The following is a 26,718-nucleotide window of genomic DNA, read 5'->3' on the forward strand; positions in this document are numbered from 1 at the left end:
TTTTTTTAAACCCAGATACACTAACCACTGCTACTACATCCTCCATCAAAGCATTCCAGGGCTTAACTATTCGTTGAGTGAAAAAAATATTTCCTTCTATTTGTTTTAAAAGTATTTCCAGGTTACTTCCTTGAGTTTCCCTTAGTCTTTGTACTTGTGGAATGAGTAAAGAAAATTGATTCACTTCTACTCATAGTACACCACTCAGAATTTTGTAGACCTATATAAAAGAGTGCTCATCCCAAAGCCCTTAGCATTGAGCTCCAAATTTTATCAGCACTAAATTTTTGGCGCCATTTATAGAATCTGACCCATACAAAGCGCTATTCTGTAACAGTGCACATAAACAACATAGCACACAAATTCAAGAGGGTGTACACATGGGGGCATGAATGGTACATGGGTGTCTCCCACTTGTGCACATGACTTACAGAATACTGTGAGTTATGCATACCTCTGCCTTAATTCCCTGACTACAGTTACATTAGGCCTATGGTGAATGTAAATGTGAGTGTATAAATGTAAGATGTACCAATAACATGTTACACTAGTATTCTATAAGGGAAAATGGGTGCCCAGACACTGTTGTAGGATAAGCTGTTACCATGGGCATTGGGACACTTTTAGAATTGCCCCCATATTGATTTATAAGGCCACACTTTATACATTTGGGATTCTAGGAAATATAAATTAAAGCACTTATACAGGCAGCACCCTATGCCAACCACATAAGTGCTTTTGAACATCAGCCCTTAATTTTTAAATATGAATGGTGCTTAATATTTAAAATATATTGATTTCAAATAGAGATTTTCTTTGCAATAAAGATTCTTCCGTTTTAATAGGATGGAAAAAGATAGGGCGAATGAAATCTAAGTGCTGTTGTGCTAAGGCAGAATAGAATAATACATTTGTTATATTTTATTTATGCACTGTACAACATTCTCTTCAAAAGGCTGTAGTTGATAAAAAGTAGCTACATGGTGTACTTAACAAGATAAATGACAACAGAATGTGTCAGTAAAGTTTACCAGAGAGGCCTGTGCCACTTATTGCATCAAGCCTTCCGTAATCAACAGGCTCTGGAACTTCAGGAAGGACAAGGCTGACCAATGATATCATACAAGTTTCAATGAAGGGAGAGGTGATAATACCGGGCAACTTGAATCTGGAGAGAAGTAGAAAGATTGTAGCTGCTTTAAAAAGGGCTTTGCTCAAGCAAATGGTGACATAAACTACTAAGGGATCATTAAAATAGGATCTAGTACCCACAAATGGAGACAGGATGTCTAATGTTTGGATGTGTGCCCACTTAGGCGGCAGTGATCATCACATAGTATGGTTTCATATACGGACTTCAGATTGTAGTACTATCAGTTCGGTGCTTTTCAGTAGCATGTAACCACATTACAGAATACCAAGTTATATCAAACTGGTGACTCGGGAGGGGGTGGGGAGTGAAAGAATTTAGAATAAAGTCTTTAGAACTAGACAAATGGGGCAAGTGCTATCCACTGAGCAAGATCTAAAAAAGCATTACTGACATAGACAGATGCTTTAAGTGCTACTGGATCATGTAATGAAATAAAATATTTACTGTAGGAAATTGATAGAGCAAATGCAGAGTTCAAGATATAGTATTAATAATTAAATAAAGGTGAAAGGGTTTTATTTGTTTACCCAGCATTCCAGTAACAATTATAAAATAAAGTACTGCACTAGCCTCCATTATGTACTACAATGGATTACAACATCAAAATAATGAAATAAAAATGTTCTCATTAGCAGCACTAGTCACAAGTCAAAGGAGACAATAAAAATGCTCTGTAGCCAATTGAGATAGTAATTTTTCTAAACGGTGTACACAGTCATTGCTAATCCTAAAACAAGCAGAATCAGCAGCCAGTGACAGCTTAAAAAGCAATGAACTTTGATGCAGGAGGCATGTATTATATCATTCATTTGGTTTAAACTAAGAGCCCAAAGGGAGCTCGGTTTTCTTCTGTCCCCAACTGATGGAAAAAGATGTTTCTCAATGAATAGAGTAATCAATGTGCACTTTAGTTGCTCAGTGAACAAGGATATTGAGTAACTTTACTAAAAATAAAAGTACATAGAGTCAAACTAGACTTGTGAATGTTATGTGTTCATTGAAAATTAATCTGTTTACATGTAGGGGGGATAAAGTTGCTTCTGATTTTTCAGACACTTTTTTGGTCAAGAGCCAAAAGCAGGATCTGAACTATGAACTAGGGATGGCATTTTCCTGGTCATTTTATATGACCACATGAGTACATGTACACTACTTGAGATTATATCTTGCCATCTTCAAAGCAGAAGCATTATTTCTCCTACTAAACAAAAACAAAAGTTGCTTCTGTACCTCTTCAAGGTTAAGATTCAAATTCAAGGTCTGAAAGCACATGCATTTAACTAGTGTACTGTATTTAGGTGTACTATTTCACCAGATGCATTATGGGTCCCTTTTACAAACGTGTTCTAGCATTTTTAGCATGCACTAACTGTGTAGATGCCCACAGGAATATTATGGGCATCTAAATAGCACATGCTAATTTTTAGAGCACACTAAAAACGCTAGCACACTTTTGTAAAAGACTCCCTCTATTTGCTGAGTCATATTATATAAGAACATAAGAGTAGCCATACTGGGTCAGACCAATGGCCCATCTAGTCCAGTATCCTGTTTTCCAAACAGTGGCCAAGCCGGGAAACAAGTAGCTGGCAGAAACTCAAATTGTGGTTAACACTCCATACTACTAATCCCAGGGCAAGCAGTTGCTTCCCATGTCTGTCTCAATAGTAGACTATGGACCTTTCCTCTAGGAATTTGTCCAAACCTTTTTTAAACCCAGATACGCTAACTACTGTTACCACATCCTCCAGCAAAGAGTTCCAGACCTTAACTATTCGTTGAAGGAAAAAAGTGTTTCCTCCTATTTGTTTTAAAAGTATTTCCACATAAATGCAAGTGTCCCCTAGTCTTGGTACTTTTGGAACCAGTAAAAAAAAAAATTGATTTATTTCTACTCATTCTACACCATTCATGATTTTGTAGACCTCAATCATATCTCCCCTCATCTGTCCCTTTTCCAAGCTGAAGAGCCCTAACCTCTTTAGCCTTTCCTCGTATGAGAGGAGTTCCATCCCCTTTATCATTTTAGTTGCTCATATTTGAACCTTTTCTAATTCCACTATATCTTTTTTGAGATACGGTGACCAGAACTGAACGCAATACTCAAGGTGCGGACGCACCCTGTAGCGATACAAAGGCTTTATAGTATTTTCAGTGTTATTCACCATCACTTTCCTAATATTTCCTAGCATCCTGTTTGCTTTTTTGGCCACTGCCACACACTGAGCAGAAGATTTCAGTGTATTATCTGCAATGACACCCAGATCTTTCTTGAGCACTGAACCCTCTTTCTTGAGCACTGAACCCCAAGGTGAACCCTAGCATCAGGTAACTATGATTTGCATTATTCTTTCCAATGTGCATCATGTTGCATTTGTCCACATTACATTTCATCTGTCATTTGGCTGCCTAGTCTTCCAATTTCCTAAGGTCTTCCTGCAATATTTCACAGTACGCATGTGTTTTAACAACCTTGGATAGTTTTGTATCATTTTCAAATTTGATCAAATCACTCGTTCCGATTTCCATATCATTTACAAATATGTTAAATAGTACCAGTCCCAGTACAGATCCATGTGGCACTCCACTGTTCACTCTTACATTAAAAAGTGGCATGCACTAGTTTTGGTGTGTGAAATTGGCGATCACTTGGCCACTATTTACCTTGGTGGGGAAAAGGCCCTGTAACACCTAAGATCTATTTTTTGCCAAAAATTCACAATGATTTGAATAATCCTCCAGGACATCCCATCGTCTCAAAAAATTCTAGAACCTCTGTCTAAATTTGTGAACATGTTTTTACAGAAGGAAATGGTCAAACTACCCTCATATTTGAAGGATTCAGCCCATTTGATCTGTATATTGCAAGATCTTCCCCCAATTTTGGATACAGCATGATTAGTTTCTTTGGATATCACTTCACTGTATACTAAGATACCTCAGGGTGGCGTGCTGGATGTTAGCACTGGATATTATATTAGAGACTTTACAATCTTGTATGCTCTCCCATAGAATTTCATATGATTTTTTAATGACTTTGGGTGATCTAGTGATTAAAGAGAATTTTTTTTGAATACCATTTGCGATTTTTCCTTCAAACACAAGGGGTTGTGATGGGTGCTTCCTTAGCTCCATCAGTAGCTACCCTATATGTAGGTAGACTACAACACAGACATATTTTCTCTGCTTCTCAATTTAAATCAGTACTGATATGGAAGCGCTATTTGGATGATATATTTTTTCCTGAGGGATGATAGCTTACAGGATTTACAAAACTTTGGCTGAATGGGTTGGATCAAAATCTGCATTTTACTATGACAGCACATCTGAATCATTTAGAATTTTTGGATTTATGGATTTACAAGCAAACTGGTTCTTTGCTGATCGCCTTATATCGTAAACCTGTGGAATGGAATAATCCACTTGAGGAGAATATGCTTGACGACTGAATATAAAAAACATGAGGCACAATTGAAAGATTAAGTAGGGGATATCCAGTTTTAGTGGTCAAGAAAGTATATTTGGGAGCACAATACGCACAGAGGGATTTACTTCTCCAAGGGACTGTGCAAAATAAACAAGATCTGCTAATTTGTGTGCTATCATTTTCTAATATGCAGCAAAACAGCAAAGATAACCAAAGAAAGAATGAGAAAACAGTTTATTATAGACTGATCAGGACTTGACACAACTATGTTTCAGCCGGCTAGACCTGCAGCAGGAGTCTATTAAAAACATATGTAAAATATATATACAAGCATCCAACACAATATAAAATATAATAAGTTCGAAAATAAGGAAATAAATGTATAAATAAATAATGACAAAAAAGAAACTTTGACAATCTATAGATTTCACAACAATAATATTTAAAATATATACATATGATGTGTGTGAAAAAGGACTTATAAATACCTTCTATATCAAGTGAGCTCATCCTTCTCATCAGATTTAACAAGTGGTATAACAGCATTGAAATTATGTTAGTGCCTTGTATATATAAGGTCATTCACTTGTTAAATCAAGTGAGGAAGTATAACAAAATCAAATGTACATAACATAAAGCAGTATTACTTAACAGAGAGCACCATTACAGTTTATAGCTGGATAGATACACATACTCGAGTTCAGATTTCATCACGTACACACACTTCATGTAGTAGTTCTGCAGTTTACACCATAGGCTACCCCTATGAGAAAGTATATGTTGGGTGTAGTAGTCGCCTAGTCCATGTTCATTTAACTGAGCATAAATCTTTGGTACAGCATTGGCTATTGGCACAACATTCTGTGTCAGTCATCCGATGGCGTATCATTCATCAAGTACAAGTAGGGCAGGAGGAAGGCAATGCTGACAGGTTACTTAATTACTGTGAACAACGTTGGATTTTTCAATTGGATTCAGTAGCTCCCAAGGGGCTTAACATTATTTTGAGGTGGGATCTTGTGGGTGAGATTTAATCTAATTTAGTGTATGAGATCAGCATGTAGTATTTAATAAGATAAATAAAAGATGGCGGCATCTATCTGAAATTTTGGTCTGGTAAGACTGGTGGCATTATGCGACAGGTAAATGGTTCGCATTGATATACTTGGTGGTAAGATGCTGCGAACTTTATGCAGAGATGTATTAATTATACTTTGCTCTGCTCTTTTTAGGGGATTAGTCCTTGATACATCACTAGTAGCTAAACATGCATGTTGGACAATCTAGCCCCTGACCAGTACCTTTCCCATTAAAGAAATCTTTATATGAAGATAAGTGAGTAATCTAAGATTTAGCATTTTCCATCTCACAGATAGGCTGCAGAGAATACCTTCTCCTGCTTTAGACTTAGCCTGGCCTCAGAATGACATCCTATAGTATATCTCCTATCAAACTGAGCTCTCTTTTTCATCAAGCACTGCCATTTCCTCCCCTCACCCTCCCCACTGACAGTTTGAACTTCGTGGGTGTGGCTTGGATCTCTTTCAGGGAGAGAAAACTAACAACTTATAGCAGCAGCTTCAGAGAGCATTTTCCATCTCACAGATAGGCTGCAGAGAATACCTTCTCCTGCTTTAGACTTAATCCCACCCACCCTACCCCTCTACCCACCCACCCCTAGAGTGACATGTCTTATATAACCTCCCTATCAACCCACTCATTACTTTACCTCACCCATTTCTATTCTTCTATCACCTTCTCCCACTACTCCAACCAGAGTTACACCTAATCACACTGACCACCCTTCAACATCTTCTGTCCTTCTGTGACTGTTCTCTTGTGCTTGACTGCTTAAATATTTTAAATTTAAATGCTTTACTTTTTGTCTATTAGATTGTAAGCTCTTTGAGCAGGGACTGTCTTTCTTCTGTGTTTGTACAGCGCTGCGTACACTTTGTAGCGCTCTAGAAATGTTAAATAGTAGTAGTAGTAGTAGTATTGAACTTAAAAAGTTAAGACTGAATATAATGCTATAAATTTTATATCTAAGAAGTCTAAATTTACAACATTGTTTGGCTGATGAGGTGGGTGCTGTCAATCTCATTTGAATACAACTTTAATTCAAAGAGTTGCATCACTCAGACAAACAATTTTGCTATATAGCTTGGTATATCTATAATAAGAGCCAATGTTCTTTCATATTTTTACCTTTTGATAAATAAATAACATAGATATTATATTAATGTTTTTTTATAACATCATTTACCATGTAGCTGAAGGGCCAACTGCTGATGTATAGATGGGGATAAGATGGGTGGTACAGAGTCAGTTGGGTTAAATAGATGGGTGTCTAAACTCAAAGCACTTAAGTGTAGGGGTCACACGTAAATTTAGGTATGTCCATTTACACTAACGAAAACATGGTGCTAATGTACTCACATAAATTTACACATGGAGCCCCCTTCTATAATTACACATGCAACTGGAATGCATAACCATGCCCCTCTAATTTCTGTGCCCCCTTTTCCAGGATGTGTAAAATTTGAGCAGATCATGTGCCTAAATTTATGAGTCTACATGTTAATTGAATTAGCCCTATTAATTGCTTGTTAAAAAAATTATTGGCACTAATTGGCTCATTTAATTAAATTCTGTGTGCAAATTGGGCGCACAACTAAATTTGCATACACAATTTTTGGCAACTTTTACAGACTTAGGGGGATAGTGCCCACGATATTCACATAGTGCTTACTACTTCAATATAGGAGTGAACTGTATAAATTGCACCTAAAAAAAATCAGTGCCAACCCCCCCCCCCCCCCCCCCCACTTAAGCAGTACTCTATAAGCTGTGCCTAAATTTAGGCACGGTTTATAGAATAGCGCTTTAAGCAAAGGGGTCTTGTGTAAATTTAGGCATGTCCATTTGCACCAGCACAAATGTGGTGCAAATTCCCTTGCCTAAATTTATGCTCAGAGCCCCCTTATTCTATAATTGTGTGTGTGTAACTTGAATCCACACCCATGTTCTGTCCTGAAACACCCATGACTCTCCCATTTCCATGCCCCTTTTCCGAGACATACATAAAATTTAGGTGCGGATCACGTGCACATGTACATGTTAATTGATTTTAATTAGCCTCATTAATTGCTTATTAAAAAGCCAATTATTGGCACTATGACTCATTCAATTAAATTGAACGCATTTGTTTATGTAATTTTTGTGACTTTTAAAGAATTAGGGGATAGTGCTCACTACTTCCATATAATACACACTATTATTTGCAAATGACAGAGTACAACATGTCATGTTTTTTTCTGCTCATTTTCATTTGGTAATGATATACAATGACATATCATTGACATTTCCTATGACAGCCTATCTCTAGTATGCAATGCAATTTATAAAGTACAGGTGCACCAGCCCAGAACGTAAGGAAAAAGCTGACCGACCTCATAGCACATAGAACTGTGTAGAAGAAATATTATAGGAATCTATTTTATAAAGACACAACCGTTCATATATTTTCTTTATAACAGGTGCATTTAACACATTTTCTATAGTCAAATTAAATTTAATGGCTAGCTATGCCTGGATTTGGAAGATTTCTCTCCTGAAAAGTAAGTGCTGAAAAAGTAATTAGGGATATATATTAATTTTGAAATGAAATGAAAACAATTAAAAAAGCTTGTTCCATTTTGTTTCAAAACAAACTAAAAGTATAATACAATTTTTTTTTATTTTGTTTCATTTTTTAGCAGTGATATTTGCAAATAATACAAACTGAAAGATAGGGAGGATAACTTTGTAATGGTCATGTGGGAGGAAAAGAAAGGGGTATCCAAGTATGGCCATTTAAAACAAGCAAACATTTCATAAAAGACATAGGGCCTCTTTTACAAAGCCATGCTACCGATTCTCAGTGTGGCAAATGAGAGGAAGCCCATTCAATTCCTGTGGGCTTCCTCTCATTTGCCACGCTGGAATCGCTAACATGGCTTTGTAAAAGAAGCCCAACTTTTTTTTAGTTGAGTATGGATTTGAATTTAGTTCATACCTGTTTCTGTTTTTGGAGGGCTTATAATTTAACAGGTCCTTTTACTAAGGTGTGCTAATGGATTTAGCACATTAACAAATTAGTGTGTGTTAAGCGCCATGTAGCTCATAGGTATACAATGGGCTATATGGCATTTAGCACAAACTAAATTTATGACAGACCCTTTTACTAAGCTGTGGTAAAAAGTGGCCTACGCTAGTTGGGCATGTGAAATTGGCATGTGGTTGACCATTTTTTACCATGGCTGGGGAATAGGCCTTTTATAATGGGGCTGTAAATGGCCATGCACTAATATGAAAAGTACCACATGGCTATTTACTGCCTGAGCCCTTAACACCACCTATTTACTTGGTGGAAAGGGCTCATGCGCTACTCATGTGGTAATCATGCAGCATGTGCCATTGTGGCCATCGTGCTGATTACTGCCAGGAATGCCCTCACAGTTGAAGATATAAAACTATTTTCTACTGTGGGAAACAGCGTGCACCGACTTCAGAGTTACTGCCAGGTGCCTGTGCTACCCCGGCGGTAATGTCAAGTCACACATGCTACCCACACATTAGCCCTATCACAGCTTAGTAAAAGGGCTCCTTAGCACACTTTAGTAAAATGATTCCTTCATTTGTACCCAAGGCAATATTATAAAATATATATAACACTGCCAAATAAACACATATATTTGGCATTACATATACACTTTCCTCAATTTACAGATAGAAGACTAAAAGCCTTTAATATAGGTGGCAAAGCTTATTCCCCAATGTTTAAAATTTCAATCAGGTATCTGTGAAATATGCCTTTAGGTGATCTTAAAGAAACCAGGACTTCAAATTGTATTCATATATGGCTACAACTTTAACCAAAGCTGATTCAAAGATTTGCATAGTTTTGTCAATAGAAGATTTTACATTTGTAAGTTCTAATGCCATAGTATTAAGTTTAAGTTGAAACTGTTCCACTTTCATGGCCAGTCCATTTACATAAGGTACTAAAGACTGCCCAAGCATAAAAAACAGTGGCAGCAACAAAAGCATGCCAACCAATGGTGTCCATGTTAATGAATATGTTTGAAAGGAACTCAATATGTTGTAATTGACACGGGCCGTGTTTTGGCTGAATAGCCTGCATCAGGAGTCTACATAAACAAAAACATAACAAAATCCATAAAAACCATAAGGTACACTGAGTACATGTAAAGCACAATAAAACATTAAAACTGTACTCCTTAAATGAATATAATATAAAAATGTAGTATAAAAGCATGAAAGTAATATATAAAATCATAAATATAAAAATCAAATTGAAACATTGAAAAGATCAAATCATACATACTGGTACACTATACAGATTTGAAACATAGTAACAGTAAGGGGCCCATTTACAAAGGCGCATTAGGCGCTATGCTTGTGCAGAACGCACCTAAACAAGACTACCGCCAGGCTACCATGCCCATAACACCTGGATGATTTATGTATTCCTCCCATGTGCACCATTTATGGCAGTAATCTGCAGTTGGAGCGCAAACCGGTCATCGTGCGTATAGCACATGAGCCCTTACCACTAGATCAATGGGTGGCATTAGGGGCTCTGGCTGGTTTTGGATGTGTGCTGGTTTCAGTTTTACCACATGCCCTTTTCCCGTCCCATTTTTAAAAAGCCCCTTTCTGCAGATGCAGTAAAAACTGGCCCAGCGCGTGCACAATACATGAGCCTATACTGCCGTAGGCCACTTTTTACCACGGCTTAGTAAAAGGACCCCTCACTTCATCATAAAATTTCAAAATAATAAAATTAGGTTGTACACAGACAATATTTACATGAAGGTACTCAAATCAACAATTCATATGACATAATATCCTCAATGAACAAATCCAGTGAAGCCCACAATCATATACACAATAAATTATGCATCATGTATATAAAAAACAAATATCTATAACTATATAGAAGGAAGAAAAAAGGGGAGGAGAAGGGAAGAGGGAAAGGAAAGGGAAAAGGGAAAGGCAATGAAAAAAAGGCCAAGAAAATAAACAACAAGGAATAAAGGGGGAAAATGAGAAAAAGAGGGAGAAGGGGGAAAAGCAGGAAAAGAAAAAAAAGAGGGAAGAAAAAAAAAAGGGAGAATGAGAATGTTACACATAGAAATAAGTTGTACATAGGTTTTAGATCCAATGTGTAGAAGACATGAACTCTTCATGTTGAGGCAGTAAACTGCTGCTTTTTTATTTCTTTCAGGATAGAAAGCCATTATGATGTTTACCTGTGCAGATGTTGCTGCTATACAGTCATGGCTGTTTGCAGTTGCTGTATCACTGATAGTGCTGTGTTCCAGTATTTCATTTTTTTCTAGCCACTGAAAGTTCTTCCTCTCTGGGAGAGGGACTAATCACAGACATAACTCATTCTGTATGTATATAACCACTAATCTAACTCAATTTAACTGTAAGTGAATGATTTGTTCCATCTTGTCATCAACTAGATTAAATAAGGAATTGGATTAAGGACTGGAGTTTCCTTTTGTCAGTAGCCACTCCAGGTTTAAGTCTATGAATAGACTCAGTATTTAACACTGAGTTGAGATCAAAAGACTCACTGTTTTCAGTTTTAGAGGCCCTATCTTATTAAGAATATAAAGAGTTAAGACTAAGTAAAATGGTGAAGGGTCTGCCCCAAAAGACATATTAGGTAAGACTTGAAGACTTAAATACGTATACTCCAGTTAAGAGGAAGGATGAGGGGTATGATGTAAATCTGTAAGCGCTTGGAAACTATGAAAGCAATAATTTTGAGATAGGTAATCTGTAAGTTGAACTAAATAAACAAATAAAGCAAAATTTTGATATTACAAAAATAGACATAAAATAAGCCCCTATATAGGTGCTCTGCATTAAAATTATCCCTTTAATACATGATGGCTCTCATATTAGAAGCATTCCCTTGTGCAAATAGTGGCTTTTAAATGTTTAGTTCGAATACATTTGCAAATAGTGATATTAGAAAGCCACTGTTCATATATGGTGATCTAGGAGTCATTTTAGAACATGAAAACAGAGTGATTTGGGTGGGCTTAAATCATTAACATCCCATATGTTACAAGAGGAATACATATTCCCCCAGATTCTATATAAGGTGCGATGAGTATTACATAGCTCAAGTAGCCAATGTACAGACCCTACTCAAGAAACGAGCCAATTTGTGATAATTGGCCAACAACTGATTATCAGTAATTGGCAATAATTGGAATTTACGTGTGCTTCTTTACAAGTGCCCACAGAAGGGTGAAGATAGTATGGCGCAGCACAAGATGTTCCAGTGCTGATAACAAGGAATATTGGTTCTGAAAGATGTGCCCATGTCTTACTACCTAGTATTAAGGCACACTAGTGTGGTCCCTTGGGTTTAGTATGTTTTGAGTTAAGTTACCGAACATCGGATACCAAAGGTGCATATCAGTACAGAAAGCAACTGAAAGCACTTATAATTAAAACATATAAAAAAATAAGAAAAAACAGCTGAATAAATAAGGAATTCTGATCTAGCCTGGTTTCTGTAGGTGGTACACAATGAAGGAGGGTAGGTACAACACTTCACACAGGCACAGCAGCTGCACAGGTAAGCAGTCACACAGAGAAGTGAAAAATGACTATACCTTTCTACCCAGAGACGATTAAAAAAACAAGCAGCAGCTTACTGCTTCAACAGAGAGTTCATGCTCTTTACACCTTGGATCTAAGACCTTGGTACAGCTTCAAGCCCTCTCTCAATTCTCTCACAGAAAGAAATTGGAGGGAGGGGGAATTCTACTCCTCCCTACATACCTAGAAGCAAGCCGTAACAAAGCTTACAAAAAAAAAAAAGACACTGAGTGCAGGGCACAGGTGTTAACAAAGGCTAATCATAGAGGACTGCAGAAATGCAGGGACCTAGTCCATGTACACAATTTAATAATATACAGACAGGTAATCTGATATACACAAACAGCACAAGCTGCCCAATGTAATGGGGCAGAACACTATCTTTGCATTGTCCTTGATATCTTTTTAGATCTTTAAGGGTTTTATTACAGGAGCTATTAAATAAATTAAAATTGGTCAGCGCTCATAAACAGACATACATAAGTGCAGCATCTAATCTTTGCAATTTGATGACCATAGAAGCACACATATCCAATTATACTTATCTTTTAAAAAGCTAATTAAGATTTGCATATTTCAAGAAGATTTTACATGTTACAGTAGGATGTCTATTTTTAGATGCTTGCATTTCCCTGGCTTTTTTTTATAGTTATGGCTAATGCACATTATGATTGATTGTCTATTCTGTTTTTCATATAAGGACTAATTACATAATAGAATTATTTTAATGTGAGGATAAATTTTTATTCTTCTTTTATATGATTAATGTAATTAATTTATGTAATTGTTTTGTCTTGAACCTTGTCCAGAGCATTTAGTGGTAGGCATATAAAATTAAATTAAAGAGAATCTCCTGCTTAGACCCATTGAAAACTTGGTTCTGGATCTTGGTCTTCATTCCCAGTTTGAGGGCCACCAAGTGATCAGGTCATGAATATGAATGAAAGAAAGAGATATATATGCCTTCTTCCATTGTATGCAGATCTCTCTCACTCATATTGTGATAATCGATACTTTGTCCCTTTGTCGTCATGGTCCTCTCCCTATTGGATTTCATGGGTGGGGGGGGGGGGGGAATCAACGTAAGGGAGCCACAGGATAGGGATAGAGCCAGGGGAAGAAAGAAAGGCCAAGTTGGCATTCCACTAATGGGAGAGGAACCCCAACCTAACTGGAGGATTCTGGAGTGGAAGAGGATGTGAAAAGAGGAAGTAAACTTCCCCTAGTTTACAACAACAGTACCTGTTGGCCATAAAGAAAGGAAGGAGAAATTTCAGCCCGCAGATAGAACTTATGATGAGAGAGGGCATATCTTTTTAAAGACTCAGGGAGACAACCACAGCAGCAGGATCCCAGGACTCCAGCTGGTTTGACTCTTACTTGCTCAGAATGGTTATTGTTTCAAATTGGGGTTTGGAAAAGAAATGCCTACAATTCCCAGACAGCAATATAATCTCCTACTCAAGCAGAGGAAGGAAGCCAGAACATAAAACATAATATAAGATTAGCCACACTGGGTCAGACTAATGGCCCACCTAGCCTAGTATTCTGCTTCCAACAGTGGTCAAGCCAGGTCACATAACCTGGCAGAAACCCAAATAGTAGCAACATTCCATGTTACTGATCCCAGGACAAGCAGTGGCTTCCCCATGTCTGTCTCAATAGCAGACTATGGACTTTTCCTTCAGGAACTTGTCCAACCCTTTTTCTTATTCTTTTTTTTTTTTTTTAAGTTTAATTTCTTTTATTGATTTTTGATACATATACCATCAAGAGCTCACAACATAACAACAAGTAACATTTTACAAAGTAAGGCAATACCGGAGCTCACATGTAAGAAGCAGCAACCCTTTTTTATACCCAGACACACTAACCACTATTGCCACATCCTCTGATAAAGAGTTCCAGAGCCAGTGCTTTTTTTGTGCCGGTACGCAACGGTATGGCGTACCGGCACCTTTTCTCCTCCTCCCCTCCCCTCCCATTATTTCCAGCGATTCTCCACCTCTCCCCTGCCCTCCCATCGACGTCCAGCAATTTTTCCGTCCCTCCCCTGCCCTCACCTCTCTCATATCCAGCGATTCTTCATCCCCCAGCGTCCTCCTTCACTGCCTGCCAGCCAGTCGGACTCAGAAGCGAACGGTGCAGGCAGCGATTGGCTGGCAGCATCATAGCTTCCCTCTGCAAGTCCCGCCTACAACTTCCTGTTTACGCATAGGCGGGACTTGCAGAGGGAAGCTACGACGCTGCCAGCCAATCGCTGCCTGCACCGTTCGCTTCTGAGTCCGACGCTGGCTGGCAGGCAGTGAAAGAGGACGGCTGGGGGACGAAGAATCGCTGGATATGGGAGAGGTGAGGGCAGGGGAGGGACGGAAAAATCGCTGCACGACGATGGGAGGGCAGGGGAGAGGCGGAGAATCGCTGGAAATAATGGGAGGGAAGGGCAGGGGAGAGAGAACTGCTGGAAATCAATGGGATGGGAGGGAAGGGCAGGAGAGAGAGAATTGCTGGACATGGGAAGGGCAGGGGAGAGAGAATTGCTGGACATGGGAAGGGCAGGGGAGAGAGAATTGCTGGACATGGGAAGGGCAGGGGAGAGAGAATTGCTGGACATGGGATGGGAGGGAAGAGCAGGGGAGAGAGAATTGCTGGACATGGGAAGGGCAGGGGAGAGAGAATTGCTGGACATGGGAAGGGCAGGGGAGAGAAAATTGCTGGACATGGGATGGGCAGGGGAGAGAAAATTGCTGGACATGGGATGGGAGGGAGGAGCAGGGGAGAGAGAATTGCTGGACATGGGAAGGGCAGGGGAGAGAGAATTGCTGGACATAGGATGGGATGGGAGGGAAGGGCAAGGGAGAGAGAATTGCTGGACATGGGAAGGGCAGGGGAGAGAGAATTGCTGGGCATGGGATGGGATGGGAGGGAAGGGCAAGGGAGAGAGAATTGCTGGACATGGGAAGGGCAGGGGAGAGAGAATTGCTGGACATGGAGGGGAGAGAGGAGAATCGCTGGATGGAGAGGGGAGGACAGGGAAGAGAGAATTGCTGGACATGGAGGGGAGAGAGGAGAATCGCTGGACGGGGAGGGGAGGACAGGGAAGAGAGAATTGCTGGACATGGAGGGGAGAGAAGAGAATCGCTGGACAGGGAGGGGAGGACAGGGAAGAGAGAATTGCTGGACATGGATGAGAGGGGAGAGAGGAGAAATGCTAGAAATAGATGGAGAGGAGAGCAGGAGATAGAGGAGAATTGCTGGACATGGATGGATGGAGGAGTTGGCTAGGAGAGAGGAGAAATGCTGACTTGGATGGAGGAGAGGGGAGAGAGAATTATTGCTTTATATGGATACAGAGGAGGGAAGAGAGATGAGAAATGCTGGACATGGATGGAGGGGAGGAGAGAGGAGAAGTGCTGGACAGGAATGGAGGGGAGGAAAGAAAAAAGAAGATGCACATGGATGGAGATGAGGGAAAGGGAAGAGGAGAAAACTGCACATGGATGGAGAAAATAGGCAAAAGCTGGATCCATGTTATACCTCCTCCAGTCAATTCCATGGAGGAGGACCCAGCTTTTACTTATGGATGCAGGGCAACAAAAGAAGAAGAAAGGAGGAAAGTAAAGAAATAAATGGAAAGGAAGCCCTGGAAACGGAGTTAAGAGAACAGATAGAGAGCAGCAGAATCAGAGACTGGGACCAATATGGATAGAAAAACAAAGTCACCAGACAACAAAGGTAGAAAAAATCATTTTATTTTCATTTTAGTGTTTGGAATTTGTCTTATTTTGCACTGGGTATACTGGAGCTGTAACAGCTTACAGAAATTATTTATAATGAAAAAAAATCACATTATTTTTTCTCCTATACTAGTATAATATTTTCAATGATGTCTGTTTATATGCGCCATGGCTGGTATAAGGGGTGTGGCTATAATAGGGGCGGTGCCATGTGTGGTGACCCCGCCCACGAGTACCGGCACCTTTTTTTCTACAAAAAAAGCACTGTCCAGAGCTTAACTATTTGTTGAGTGAAAAAATATATCCTCCCATTTGTTTTGAAAGTGATGCAAGAGGAAGCCCTGGACCTAGAAGCATTCTATGCAGGAAAAGAAATGCCTGAAGAAGGGAGAAGGAGTCAGGAAGGTTCCTGGGACAACTCCAGCCAATAATCACTTGTGCCTCACAGAGGGAAATGAAGGAGCCTCTAGCCAAGAGAGAAAGACACTAGAGAGGAGAAAAGGTGTTCCCAGGCAAGAAGCCTGAAAGTGGGGAAAGCCAGACATTGCAATCTGATAGTGTGGGATATGCTGAAAATGATCCAATCTCAAGGGAAAGACTGTGTGCATGTGTGACAATCAAGTGGGAAAAACAGGAGCTTCTATGGAGGCGGGGCTAAGTAGCAGTCATCTAGGTTTGCCAACTTTTTGAAAGAGAAAAAATCAACACCTGGCCTGTTCCATGCCCTCCCCTCCAAGAGATGCTAAGAGTGGTCCATCCCAAAGAATGATAGAAGGCCAATATATAGCTGTGAAGGGACTAAGACTTCAGGAAGGGCTGCTGGCTACTCTTATTAGCAAACAATGCCTTCACATGCTCCTGGCTGTATTTTGTTTGCTTTGATGATATAATTTGATTTCATAATTATGTACAGTGGGGGAAATAAGTATTTGATCCCTTGCTGATTTTGTAAGTTTGCCCACTGACAAAGACATGAGCAGCCCATAATTGAAGGGTAGGTTATTGGTAACAGTGAGAGATAGCACATCACAAATTAAATCCGGAAAATCACATTGTGGAAAGTATATGAATTTATTTGCATTCTGCAGAGGGAAATAAGTATTTAATCCCTCTGGCAAACAAGACCTAATACTTGGTGGCAAAACCCTTGTTGGCAAGCACAGCGGTCAGACGTCTTCTGTAGTTGATGATGAGGTTTGCACACATGTCAGGAGGAATTTTGGTCCACTCCTCTTTGCAGATCATCTCTAAATCATTAAGAGTTCTGGGCTGTCGCTTGGCAACTCGCAGCTTCAGCTCCCTCCATAAGTTTTCAATGGGATTAAGGTCTGGTGACTGGCTAGGCCACTCCATGACCCTAATGTGCTTCTTCCTGAGCCACTCCTTTGTTGCCTTGGCTGTATGTTTTGGGTCATTGTCGTGCTGGAAGACCCAGCCACGACCCATTTTTAAGGCCCTGGCGGAGGGAAGGAGGTTGTCACTCAGAATTGTACGGTACATGGCCCCATCCATTCTCCCATTGATGCGGTGAAGTAGTCCTGTGCCCTTAGCAGAGAAACACCCCCAAAACATAACATTTCCACCTCCATGCTTGACAGTGGGGACGGTGTTCTTTGGGTCATAGGCAGCATTTCTCTTCCTCCAAACACGGCGAGTTGAGTTCATGCCAAAGAGCTCAATTTTTGTCTCATCTGACCACAGCACCTTCTCCCAATCACTCTCGGCATCATCCAGGTGTTCACTGGCAAACTTCAGACGGGCCGTCACATGTGCCTTCCGGAGCAGGGGGACCTTGCGGGCACTGCAGGATTGCAATCCGTTATGTCGTAATGTGTTACCAATGGTTTTCGTGGTGACAGTGGTCCCAGCTGCCTTGAGATCATTGACAAGTTCCCCCCTTGTAGTTGTAGGCTGATTTCTAACCTTCCTCATGATCAGGATACCCCACGAGGTGAGATTTTGCGTGGAGCCCCAGATCTTTGTCGATTGACAGTCATTTTGTACTTCTTCCATTTTCTTACTATGGCACCAACAGTTGTCTCCTTCTCGCCCAGCGTCTTACTGATGGTTTTGTAGCCCATTCCAGCCTTGTGCAGGTGTATGATCTTGTCCCTGACATCCTTAGACAGCTCCTTGCTCTTGGCCATTTTGTAGAGGTTAGAGTCTGACTGATTCACTGAGTCTGTGGACAGGTGTCTTTCATACAGGTGACCATTGCCGACAGCTGTCTGTCATGCAGGTAACGAGTTGATTTGGAGCATCTACCTGGTCTGTAGGGGCCAGATCTCTTACTGGTTGGTGGGGGATCAAATACTTATTTCCCTCTGCAGAATGCAAATAAATTCATATACTTTCCACAATGTGATTTTCCGGATTTAATTTGTGATGTGCTATCTCTCACTGTTACCAATAACCTACCCTTCAATTATGGGCTGCTCATGTCTTTGTCAGTGGGCAAACTTACAAAATCAGCAAGGGATCAAATACTTATTTCCCCCACTGTATATACTTTTGTAATCCAGTTGTGCAGAATATAAATAACTAGTATAAAAGGCCCATTTCGGTAGGCAATGAAACGGGCGCTAGCAAGGTAATCCTCCCCCCTGCAGCGTCCTTCCTGTCTCCCCTGCCCCCCTGCAGCCACCCATCTGGTCTCAGGACCCCCTCCCCACCAACCCTCCTCTGCCCCTGCAGCCACGCATGTGCAGCGGCCCTCCTCTCTCCCCTGCTCCCCCTGCAGCCACCCATGTCCAGCAACCCTCCTCTCCCCCTGCAGCTACCCATGTCCAGCGATCCTCCTCTCCCCTGCCCCCCTGCAGCCACCCATGTCCAATGACCATCCTCTCCTTTCCCCTTGCCCCCCCCCGTAGCCACCCATGTCCAGCGACCCACCTCTCTCCCCTGCCCCCCCTGCAGTCACCCATGTCCAGCGACCCTACTCTCCCCCTGCCTCCCCTGCAGCCGCCCATGTCCAACGACCCTTCTCTCCTTTCCCCTTGCCCCCCCTGTAGCCACCCATGTCCAGTGACCCTCCTCTCCCTCTGCCCCCCTGCAGCGTCCCTTCTGTCTCCCCTGCAGCCACCCATCTGGTCTCAGGACCCCCTCCCCACCTCCCACTTCCCTGCCCCCCCTGCAGCCATCCATGTCCAGCGACCCTCCTCTCCCCCTGCAGCCATCCATGTCCAGTGACCCTCCCCTCCCCCTGCCCCCCTCCAGCCACCCATGTTCAGCGACCATCCCCTCCCCCCCTCGGCGCATCACCAAAACCCCTACCTCCCCCCAGTGCATCACCCAAGCCCCTACCCCCCCCCCTCGGGCACATCAACCCCCTCACCACCCACAGCCGCCTATACTAATGCTGTCCGGCCGCTGCTGCATCTCCTGTTGAGCAGTAGCGGCCGGTACAAAAAGAAAAAAAGCCAAAAAAAGATTTTAAACCTGAAACACGGCTCCGTAGACAGCCATCTGACATTGGCTGTCATCTCTGCAGCCGCTCCTCCTCTCCCCTCTGACGTCGCTGCGCTCCTCCAGGGTCTTCCTGCAGGGGCAGTGACGTGGAGGGGAGAGGAGGAGCGGCTGCAGTGACGACAGTCAATACCAGATGGCTGTCTACGGAGCCGCGTTTCAGGTTAAAAATCTTTTTTTGGCTTTTTTCTTTTTGTACCGGCCGCTGCTGCTCCACAGGAGAAGCAGCAGCGGCTGGACAGCGTTAGTATTGGCGGCTGCGGGTGGCGAGGGAATTGATGTGCCCTAGAGGGGGGCGTAGGGGCTTTGGTGATGTGCCGGGGGGAGGGGCTTGGGTGTTGCACCGAGGGGGGGCACTGAGAGCTGATTGGTAGGCAGGGGAGGAGTAAGGAAACACGCTCCGCATGTTTCCCTACTCCTCCCCCTGCCTGGCTCGCGGTTTTGCAGGGTAGGGGCTTGGGTGTTGCGCCGGGGGGGAGCACTGACAGCTGTTTCTCAGGCAGGGGGAGGAGTAGGGAAACACGCTCCACATGTTTCCCTACTCCTCCCCTTGCCTTGGAATCAGCTGTCAGTGACATCACTGACGTCAGTGCATTCTAAACTGCCTAGCAGACCACCTCTGAGGGAGCCACGGTCCCAGGCACATTAGAACATTGTAAGTGAGAATTATTATATAGGATTATAAACTATAAAATGAATTTCTCTATCATTTTACATGTTTTTAATTCAATTATTTTAAGCACTTACCAACACAAAACCACTTAAACATCTATGGATTCAATTCAGTAGTATTCAAAGATCCCCCCCAAAAACAGTGTCTTATAATTTAAATCTGATTAGACACAAGTCTGCTATAAAAACAACCACATCAACAAACATTAGATCCTACAAAATGCTCTAAAACTGCAGCTAATGTTATGACAAACTTAAAATTATATTAAAGTTTTGATGTCACCTCAGGCCAACACACTATCCTGCTTATAATCGAAATAGAAAAACGCTTATATTGTGACCCAAATCGGGAGATAGACGTTTATCTCACAAAAACGAATAAAGCGGTATAATCGAAAGCCGAATTTGAACGTTTTCAACTGCACTCCGTCGCGGATGCGGACAAAGTTGATGGGGGCGTGTTGAAGGCGTGGTGAAGGCGGAACTGGGGCGTGGTTATCAGCCGATCAGAGATGGGCGCCTTTCGCTGATAATGGAAAAAAATATGCGTTTTTAGCGAGAATTTAGGGCACTTTTCCTGGACCCTGTTTTTCCACAAATAAGGCCCCAAAAAGTGCCCTAAATGACCAGATGACCACTGGAGGGAATCGGGGATGACCTCCCCTTACTCCCCCAGTGGTCACAAACCCCCTCCCACCACAAAATATGCCGTTTCACAACTTTTTTATTTTCACCCTCAAATGTCATACTCACCTCCCTGGCAGCAGTATGCAGGTCACTGGAGCAATTATTAGGGGGTGCAGTGGACTTCAGGCAGGTGGACCCAGGCCCATCCCCCCCCCACCTGTTACACTTGTGCTGGTAAATGGGAGCCCTCCAAACCGCCCCCAAACCCACTGTACCCACATGTAGGTGCCCCTCTTCACCCCTTAGGGCTATAGTAATGGTGTAGACTTGTGGGCAGTGGGTTTTGAGGGGGATTTGGGGGGGCTCAACACCCAAGGGAAGGGTGCTATGCACCTGGGAGTTGTTTTACCTTTTTTTAATTTATAGAAGTTTTATAATTGTCATTTAGACAAAGCAAGCCAAGAACAGTACATAACATTTCCATATCAAATCTGCAGTAAATGTAACAAAGTACCAGATAGAAACAAGAAGAACAGCACTATCCCATCATCCAATTATACTTCAGAATTTAACAGTTTTTGAAAAAATTATTTAACCCCTCTCTGGAACCTTACAGCTTCCTTATTCTCCCCCCTCCCCTCCCTCCCTACCTCCCTCTCCTCCCCCCTCCCCCCTTGCATTTCAATTAAGTAATTATCCAGAACAAGCGTTCAAAAAAGGTTTCCATATTTTATCCCACTTAGGCAGGGTTTTCTTTTTAACTGCTGTCAATCGCTCCATCTCACATATATAATGCACCTTTGTAATCCAACCCACCAATGAGGGTACTAGCGGAGATTTCCAACTTCTGGCCAGGTTTATACGAGCTGCCTGTAAGGCCCCTCTCACCATATACCATTGGCTACTTGTTAAGCCCGTGGGTCTCTGGCCCAATAAGAAGATTAAAGGATGCCACTGCACAGATCTGCCCACCCAGGCCTGAAGGCGAGACCGGACTCCCCTCCAGTATGCTACTGCTTTAGGACAGGTCCACCAAATGTGGCCCATTGTCCCTTCTCCTCCACAGTTTCTCCAACAACTCGCTGTGACCTTAGGGAACATCTGGTGCAATCGTTGCGGAGTAAGATACCACCTATAAAATACCTTAAGCGAGTTTTCCTTAACAGCCACTGCTATAGTGGATTTCAAAATACCCTTCTCCAATTGCAACCACTCCTTTTCAGGTAAAGTGAAATTTAGCTCCTGCTCCCATCTTCTACGATGCAAGTGGGATGGTTTTAATTGTGTCCCCAAATAGCCATAAGACGAGATATCAATCCACGTGTACTGCGAGAGTCCACACACACTTCTTCCAAGGGATGGACCTCCTCCTTCGGCACTCCACATATGCCGGTTCTTTCAAAAAGTGTATCAATTGCCCATAGGCATAATGTTCACAGGTATGAAGCCTATAGTCCGCCACCAATGTCTCAAAGGGCACCAACTTTTCACCTATATATAGTTGACCTAACATTTCCACACCCGAGGTAGCCCATTTACGAAAAACCGTATTCCCCATTCCCGGGCCAAACATAGGATTGTCAACAATCGGGGCCAACCCCGACACAAGAGGTCGGCGCTCTTGGAACATTCGGTCCCAATAGTAGAATGTAGCCTGTAACATCGGCGGAAATCGTTCAACCTGTCCCCTATATTTAGCCGGTAGCCACATCAGGTGCCCCAGTCTACGAGAGCCAATCAAGTCTTGTTCAAGATGGACCCATAACTTATGATCTGCCCTTCGGAACCATTCCACAGCCGATCTAGCCTGCGCTGCACAATAATACCAGTACAGGTTAGGCACTCCAAGACCTCCCTCTCGCTTACTTCTATACAAGAATGCTCTTGGCAAGCGTGGTCGTTTCTGGTGCCAAACAAAGCGAATCAGGCCATCCTGAAGCTTAGATATGAATGCCCTGGGGACCCGCAGCGGCAGCACCTGGAATAAGTATAGCAGACGGGGTAATATATTCATTTTAAGTGCAGCTATGCGTCCCAACCAGGACAATTCCAACGAATCCCATCTGTCTAAATCCCTCAGGACCTCTTTCTGAAGAGCTGGGTAGTTAACAGCAAAGAGGTCCGCTAGGTTCCCAGGGATCTGTACCCCCAAGTATCTAATGTCTCGGTCAGTCCACTTAAATGCAAAGGAGGCCCTCAACGCCTCCATACGCTCCTGCGATATCCCCACTGCTAATCCCACAGACTTCCCCGCATTGAGTTTATAGCCAGATACCCTAGAGTAGGTTCCTATCTCTTTCATTAAGTTTGGAAGGGAAACCACTGGATTAGTTAAGGACAGGAGCACATCATCCGCAAATAGAGCAATCTTATATTCCTTATCCCTCACCCGCACTCCAGATATATCTACATTCTCCCGAATGGCAGCCGCCAGGGGCTCCATCGCCAAAGCGAACAGCAGAGGCGACAGAGGACATCCCTGACGAGTGCCACGGCCCAGTTCAAACATTTGCGCATTACCACCATTCACTCTTACACAGGCCCGAGGCGAGGTGTATAGTGCCTGAATCCATGTTCTAAAATAAGGACCAATTCCCACTCTATTCAAAACCTTATCCAGATACCCCCAGTGGACTCGATCGAAGGCCTTCTCCGCATCCAATCCCAGTAAAACCACTGGCAAGGCCCTCGACCGAGCCACAAAGAGCAAATCCAGTGTTCTACGGATGTTGTCCAGGGCCTGTCTGTTTGCTACAAAACCAACTTGGTCGGGGTGCACCAGGCTAGGCAGCATATCACCCAATCGATTTGCCAGGGTCTTGGCCAATATTTTTACGTCGGTATTGAGAATCGAGATGGGGCGGTAAGAGGCGCATTCCGTATTATCTTTCTCTGGCTTTGGTATCACCGCCACCCATGCTTCCATCATCGATGGCGGGAAAGGCGCACCCTCACGTACCGAATTAACAACCAACGTCAAATAGGGTGCCAATTCTCCCCCAAAAAGCTTAAAAAACTCATTAGTAAATCCGTCTAATCCCGGTACTTTCCCCGTTGGGAGTGCTTTAATAACTCGAATTACTTCCTTCACTGTCACCGGGGCTTCCAACACTTTTTTCTGAGAGTCAGTCAGCGCCGACATACCCAGGTCTGCCAAATATTGGTCAATGGCTTCAGTCTGTACAGCAGCATCCTCCTTATAAAGGTTCTCATAGAAGTGGGCAAACCGCTCTCTAATCTTATCTGATGTGTGCAGCATGGAACCCCTAGCATCTTTCATTCTCAGGATGTCTATCTGCCCTCATTTTCCTTAATTTAGTGGCCAGCAACCTGCCTGGTTTATTTGTAAATTCATAATGAACTTGTCGCAGGCGTGCATTTACAAACTGCAAAGTCTCATCATGTAAAGCTGCGAGCTCCAATCTTATTGCTTGCAGTTTGCGGAAGTCAGCCACTGAGCCATGGGCTCTATACCTGTCTTCCAGGGCGCCTAACCGCTCCATGCACTGAGCTAATCTTACTTTATGGGTTCTAGATCTTTGGGTTGCACATTTTATGAAATAACCTCTAGATACAGCCTTAAATGCATCCCACACTATACCCAGTGTTGGCCCTGAATCCAGGTTGATATCAAAGTACTCCTTCAACACAGAACGAAAGTTAGTTACAATTTCTGGGTCCTGTAGTAGACAGTTGTTAAAAGTCCACCTTCTATCAGCGTCTCTTCCTTCAATGAAGTAATTATTGTCCACACAGGGGCGTGGTCTGAAATTGTCGTATGTCCTATGTATGATCCCCCCCCCTCTTCTGAGAAGCCCTTATCCAAAAAAATATAATCCAGTCGGGAGTGAGAAAATGCACATGTGAATGAAATGTATAATCTCTTCCCCCCGAGTGGTCAAGTCTCCATACATCATACAGTCCCATAGTCGTTACAAACTTCCCCAGGGCTTTGGAGATTCTACAATCGTTAGGGGAAGGTGCAGTGGTCTTATCCAACCTAGGCTGCATAGTAGCATTAAAGTCCCCCGCCACTATCACCTTACCCGAGCAAACTTCTGCAACTCCTTCTGAAGGTGTAGGAAAAATCTCTCCTGTCGTTCATTGGGAGCATAGACACTCGCCAGCGTATATTCCTTAGTATCCAGCTTAACATGCAAGAATAGAAAACGACCCTCAGCATCCCTCTTGGAGTGCAGAAGTTGCATCTGTACATTTTTGTGGAACATTATAGCCACTCCCCTTTTCTTAACACCTTTCACATCAGAAGCATAAAAGATTTTTGGGTATTGCATAGAGGTCAGCAAATGTTCATGCTTTTTATGTAAATGAGTTTCTTGTAAGAATACCACTTGAGGACCCATTAACTGCAATTCCTTAAATAAGGAATGTCTTTTAAATGGGGTATTTAAACCTTTGATGTTATATGTGAGAATTTTAAAGTCAACCATCTACCTCACTCTTTGTGGAACACTCGCTGGACAAATAATTTTTTGCTGCTCCCCTATTTCCCTTGACCCCCTTCTTCCCCTTGATCTGTCTGTCTGTTATTTACCCACTCCTCCCTACATTTCCCCACCTCCCTAACATCCCCCCACCAAACAGCGCATTGCGCCACTGTATGGGATAGCAGAGGAACAATGACCCCGGAACCAAATGCATACCCCTCAAACCCTCCAACCCCCCTCCCCCTCCCACCTCTAATTTAATCTTTACATTATCCTTCTGCTTTCATAACTCACAAAACATATAAATTTGAGCAAGTCAAGCATCCTTTGCATATTAACTGCCTTCCAAGTTTTATCCAACCATATCAAACTACCAGTCTCAAGTTTGGCTGCTCGCTGCATTCTCCACTCTCTCCACTTTTGGAACCTTTTCTTGGTAGAGGGAGCCATCGCCACCGGTAAGGTTTCTTTAAGAGCTAAACCTGCCTCATGCAGGTATTTCCACGCAGCTTCCACCGAACGGCAGCGGAGCTGTTCCCCTTTAAGGGTAAAACAGATTGCAAAGGGAAAAGTCCATCGGTATGCAATTTTCTCTTTCACCAAAATCTCAATTACTGGCTTCATTGCTCGCCTCTGAGTTAAAGTAAACAATGAGAGGTCTTGGAAGATATAAACTCGAGAGTCCTTATGTTGTAGAACCGGGTTCTGACGAGCTCTCTGCCATAGCTGATCTTTAACCGCATAGGTGGAAAAACGTACTACAATGTCTCTTGGTTTATTATCCCTGGGTTTACCCAAAGCTCTGTGTGCACGTTCTATTCCCAGCATGTCCGCATCAAAGGTCTCGCCCATGAGTTGCTCGCATAAGGCCCGCACTATGGCTGGAACGTTCTCTTTGTCGCCATTTTCAGGCACTCCTCGAAATCGAAGATTCTGGCGTCGTCCGCGATTTTCTATATCATCGAGTTTGTATTTCAAATCTTCAGCTTGTGCAGCTAATTTAGCCACATTCACCTCCATGCTCTCATGTTTTTCCGCTTGTTCGTCGACTCGCTCTTCGAGCGTTTCCACTCTGCCTCCAAGTTCTCTCAGGTCAGCGCTGAGCGCGTCCACGTGCTCCAGGATCTCGTCCTTAGAGGCGCGAATCTCTGCCCTTATAGCCTCCAAACACTTTGTTAAGTCCTGCGGGTTCTTAAATTTAGCTGCACGCTCACTTCGTCCTACTTGTGAGGAGCCGGAATCAGACCCCGATGACTCCCGCGCGGCAGGGGAAGCATGGCGCGAGGAGCCCCGCGCTGACTTTCGGACTGCCGTCCGTTCGCTGTCTCGCGGGACCGCTGATGTTTTCTTACTCATTTTGTCCCTCAAGGTGCAGGTAAGTCTCCGGGAGTCTTGCAAATGTAGTTTTGAAGGAAAATATAGCGCTTTTTGCTATAGAAAGGTGGGAAGGTTCGGGAGCTAGTAGCTTAAGCGGCCATTCAGCCCCGTGACGTCACT

Source organism: Microcaecilia unicolor, chromosome 6, assembly GCF_901765095.1.
Source record: "Microcaecilia unicolor chromosome 6, aMicUni1.1, whole genome shotgun sequence".
Classification (NCBI taxonomy): Eukaryota; Metazoa; Chordata; class Amphibia; order Gymnophiona; family Siphonopidae; genus Microcaecilia; species Microcaecilia unicolor.